This window comes from Ixodes scapularis, unplaced genomic scaffold, assembly GCF_016920785.2.
Source record: "Ixodes scapularis isolate PalLabHiFi unplaced genomic scaffold, ASM1692078v2 PGA_scaffold2__306_contigs__length_199485367, whole genome shotgun sequence".
Lineage (NCBI taxonomy): Eukaryota > Metazoa > Arthropoda > Arachnida > Ixodida > Ixodidae > Ixodes > Ixodes scapularis.
The window spans coordinates 93,446,422-93,451,775 of NW_024609857.1; the positions used below are offsets into that span (position 1 = coordinate 93,446,422).

The following is a 5,354-nucleotide window of genomic DNA, read 5'->3' on the forward strand; positions in this document are numbered from 1 at the left end:
CCAGGAAGGCGAGCGGGTGTGGCGCGTAGACATGCATTCCCAGCATTCTTGTTGATGCTTGGGTAATTTAGGGCTATGTCTATCGGAATGTGCCCCATAAAGCGCATATGTAAAAAAAAATATAATTAGTGCATTTTAAGTAATTACACTGATAATAATGAAGTTTTACTCGTACTCGCACGTCCGCCGCGGTTAATAATGTTATTTAGAAGGACTCACTTTGTTCGTTTCGAGTGTTCTTGTTTTAAAATTATCTTCAAGTTTTGTCGAACGATACAAAGACTGTGAGCTCGGTGGCGCTGGCACTTTTTTTATTATTTATTTATCGAAGGAATTTCGGGCATCGGTGCATGGGCATATAGTCATTCATTCATTTATTTGGTTTACGTGCTCGTAAATGATGTATAACCGGGGATTATAAATTAGCCAGGCACAACCTAAATGCTACAAAATATGAGGTAATAACGTCAACATCCGCTGTACCGAGGGTACAGTACTGTATGCTGGTCATGGGTTAATTTGGATGCGTGCAATGTGGCCAAACGCATTCTGCGTACTCCGACTTAAAAAAAAATAAGATTTGGGTAACTTTTAATTCCTATTTGGAATGCGGGAGCAAGCCAACAGGATAAAGAAAAGTATCAGCAGGAATAGCACATTCCGAGTATCGCTTCAGGTGCCGACTAGGTATCTCTGTTTCCGTGGTGTAGCGGTTATCACGTGCGCCTCACACGCGCAAGGTCCCCGGTTCGATCCCGGGCGGAAACATGTTTTTTTTTTTTTTTTTTGTGTGTGTCTGTGTTTTTGTTTTTTTTTCATTTTTGCTAATGGGGAAATTTCTCATTTTCCCCCCGTTTTCGCTAACATTTGGCCGTAAGATGACATTACACTTTAATGCATAATAAAAACCATTCAACCTTTAAAAATGGTAAGGAAGGGGGGAGGGGGAGGGGGGAGGTGTAAAGTAAATTCGAGTGTTTACATGTCAAACTGACCAATAATTCATCGACGTGAAACCTAGAGGGCTCTCGACGAACAACAGAAACCTCAGTGACGGGTGAGGGCGGTATCTCCCCACATGCCCCCGTCAACTTCTGGCCGGAATTTGAACCCGACCGGATCCTGAAACTGGGCATTTGCTAGACAGGGGAAGGGGGGGGGGGGGGGGGGGATGTCAAGTGTTGAGAATGGTAAAGACTAAATATCTTGTGATGTAACCCTTATACACCAACTCATGTTTACAAACAAACCGGAGCGCCCAGGGCGCCCCTAGCGGACACCACCGGCGCCGCGCATGCGCGATGGGGGTGTGGGCAAGAAGCTCGCCCGTCGCCCCCAAACAAACCATTTAAATGCGATGTTATCGGCGTCAATGTGAGTTCCCCTGCCCTTTATCGCTTTCGAATTGTTGATTCTACGTCTTCCTGGCAATGTCTGACTACATGAGCGACGTCAACGAAATTAACGAGGCTCGTTACACCGCAAAACTTCGCGTGAATAACCTGATATGCGGGGATTCATTCCGCGTGGACGCCGCAGAATGTACGCTAAAGCCTGATTCACATGATGAGATTTCGCTCGAAATTTTCAGTAGCGACGTCGTTCGGGCTGCATAAGCGTGAACCATGGCTGATATGGTCAACGTCGATACTGAAAATCGCAAGCAGAATCGGACCAAGTGAATTGGGCATAACAAGTCGGTGATGGCCACTGGTAACAATGACCAACATCTCCTTGTATCTCCTGTTTACGTCGAGCGTGCTTACCAGTCTTAAACCTTAAGTCTTTTGAGGCCTGCACTTACTTCTTATCGCAAGTACCGGGCCCACGTTTGGTCTGCGGGCCGGTGTCGTCTAAAAGAGCAGACGACAAGCAGAAACTTTTGAAAGAGCAGACGACAGTTGGAACGATCAGGCGGCCGTTTGAACTGAACGTAGTCCGCCAGTGGTCCCTACAACTTGACGGTTTTCCGGCGTTCATGTTGGAACAAAACAAATAAATCTGATGACCACAAGTATCCGTGAATTCAAACCAAAGTGCTTCCCGCCCAAGCAATCGTGGCCCGACGGCGTCTGGTTTTCCCTTTTCATGGCACATTTCGACGTTCTTGGACCAACCGAACACATGAAAACTGACCTTCAAACCTTTCTCGACTCTTTTGGTACAGCCCCAGTCGCGGCGTTTTGATGAGAAGGCAGGTTTTTGTCTGGTTCCTTTCAAAACAACGCAGGAATACACGTGAGTCTCACATGGGCACTTCCACCCACAGCCCCAGACCGGAAGTGCGCCCAACGCGCCACCACCGCGGCGTGATGTAACAGAGATGAGTTCGTGTATAGAGCATCAAAAGCGAAAGGTGAAGCGTACCGTAAACATATTCTCATCGCGTCCCAAGTCATTTTCTTTGTTCCAACTCGTGACTTAATATAATAATGAAGTCACATCGTGGTTACTTTTTTGGCAAGTAGGAGCGAGGAACCTGTTTTGATTGGACGCGGGCTCTTGAGTTACTTTTTATGAGGAATGCACGTGAGGCCATGTCCACCCTGCGACTCGTGCTGTGGTTTCGCCATCGTACGTAATTGGCAAGGCTGTGGAGAGACGGCACGTCTGAATTCGTGTTCTTACTTCGATCGCTGATAAATTTTCTAATCAGAGTTTCAGTCACCAGGCATATTAACTTGAAAGTAACTCGAAAAAAACTTTCTCTGTGTCAGTGTTCAATATGGGTCGTAGTTATCGGGAGCTCTGCAGGAGGGGGGCGCGGACGTACAGATTTTAGAATCGAGGTTTGTTCTCGCACCAATACCGGCGGAAAATTTTTTTTTTTTTTGCGGCTACTTTTTTGCGTTTTTCTCTTTGATATCTCCGTACACAAGTTGTTGTGACGTAATATAGTCGTTTTTATTGATCGTAGACTTTTAATTTGTAACTCGTTATGTTTCATTGTTATCAATACAAAGTGGATGAATGACGATAAATCAACGGAGAATGACTCGTTCCCCACATGAGATGGTGCTTTAAAGTCGCTGTTCCTGTTTTAAAACATCGTACAAATGACAGACTGTAGACACTGCCTCAACGTGTGTTTTTTGCACGGCGGTCCTGTAACATTGGTCATTCAAAAACTGTCAACAGACAGACGTGTCTGAAGCATACCTTGTGTACGAAACAAACGTGCTACGAACACATGCCTGAGCGAGGATTGCGTCTGAAGTGTGTTGTTTATAAGTATCCATAAAAATTACGCGCGTGACCAGCTTGGCTGCTTGTGGACAGTATGCGAGCCTCATCACTCTAAAGGGGTGTCCAAACAGGACACTACAAAACGCACGACTCCCGCAAATCGTGAAAATTGAAGCGGGCGCGTCCGCTTCAATTTTCACGATTTGTCGGAGTCGTTCGTTTTGTAGTGTCCTGTTTGGACACCCCTTAATACTGTATGTACGAAAGAAGATGGGCAAACTATTCCCGACGAAACCAATGGCGAACTCCTGGCAGTTACTTCTACTGCGCATAATCTTCTTTGCGAGAAACGTATATGAGCAGCGTCCCTTTATTCATCACCTGCTCCGAAATCAAACCCGGCCGTCTCCGTTCCTGTGGAACCAGCTCATTAGTCCGGTTCTGCCGCAACAACGCGGACACATACTTTCGGATACGTTAATGCGGCGGGCTGGCGCTTCCCAAAAGGCTTGCCACATCCACAGGAAGACTCCGGGAAGGGGGGACGGGGAGGGGGGGGGGGGGGGGGGCATACGAGGAAGGACCAGGAAAACAGGAAGCCCGTTCTCCGACGTCGACACCAGAAGGGGGAAGGGAGAGGCCACAGCACAGCTGTTGCGTGCCTCAAACCGGCAGCAGGAGCCTCGGAGCAACCGCACCAGCACCTGCGCCGTATAGTCCCCGCCATGTGGCCCACGAGACCTGTGCCCTTCCCCCCCAACGATGGGGGTCTTGCCGACGTCCCTGCTGTAAGAACGTGGCCCCTCCGCGTCTACTCTCCTCTTCCCCCTGTCGAGATGGAACGGAGAGAACGCTACGGGTCAGGTTGGGCAACTCGTGTGTCGTAAATATGCCGCGTCACTACTTAGTACTTACCCCCTACCTTTCCAAGATTACTATATTTCGCTTCTCGTTACGATGAACTGCAGGGGACGCTAAGATCCATCGCATCCATTCGAACGTATGGGACTGTCACGTGACCTTCAGCGGCGCGCGGGGAGCGTAGTCACGCGATCCATTCTCAGCGCTGGATTGGCTCGGATGGCCCGTAGCTTCCGCCGCGGTTTGTCGTCAGATGAAACCAAGTGTGCGCATAGCATCTACTCCATCTCGAACTTTGTGAACCATTTCGGCGTTGGGAGGAAGCCATGACTCAGCGCTTTCTAAGCGAGCGTACGAATGCCTGCCTTGGATTCGGTCCATCTAAGCGGAGTAGGGAAATGCCCTCATTCGGGTGGAGGCTCGAAGCCTCTATACTTGAGAAGAAGTCGTGGTCCTTCTCCTGTTTTCCCGCAAGGGCACTGTCACGGCTGGCTGCCTGGTGCCGTACTACGACGACGCGCCTGCCTCGTGGCAAGCCGCACTCGCAGAGCACCGCCCAGCTGTACAGAATGCCGCCGAGCCGGCAAATGAATGGCTGGGCGTTGTGCCGGTGCGGAGTTGACAGTTTGTCACCCGGCAGCCGCCGAGGCCCCAGATTCGCTGCTTGGGATGGAGGATGTGAGCCGCCTTGTGTGTTCGTGATCTGAATGTTCCGCATTCTTTCTTGTCTCCGCGCCAGGCCGTGTTTTCCGCGAAGCCGCGATTTTTATCAATGGGCCATTCCTGGCCCCGTGGCGGCAACGAACAAAGACCTTGTTCTCCCGTCGACGCAGAATTCTTTGGGGGATTAGATGGTTACATGAGCTTAGCACGTTCAGAGGCTTCAGAGGACGCCGCGTAGCACGCTGATAGCTTTCTGGGGGTTAAAATAGACACGTAATTAATTACACTTTCTCCGTGATAAAAGGTAGTTTGATTATATTTATTTTCGCACCTTCCTTGTTCCCCCTCTCCCCCTTTTACTCGGCATCAGCTATTTTGCGTAACGTTGTCCACGCTAACGTACCTTCCACAGTGCTGCAGCACCGCGCTGCTGCGAGAAGAGCACGTGCACGTGACTACCTCTTGCATTCTCACGCACTTCCGCAAGTAGCTCGATGACAATGCTGGAGCACTGTGGACAGGGACGGATTTATGGGTCAAAATGGGAGGGGGGGGGGGGCGGTAGTCTGCTGAAATCTGACGTTACGGCCGAAACGTATTTTGTGGACCCAATATTTTCTAGGTCAGAAAACACTTAACTTTCC

At 49.5% G+C, this 5,354-nt stretch overlaps 1 non-coding gene across 1 annotated transcript; it reads left to right on the plus strand.

The window, feature by feature from the left end:
- The first annotated feature begins 695 nt into the window (after positions 1–695).
- On the plus strand, positions 696–768 carry Trnav-cac. Its single transcript has one exon. It is a non-coding gene; the product is annotated as a tRNA-Val (tRNA).
- The last annotated feature ends 4,586 nt before the right edge of the window (positions 769–5,354 follow it).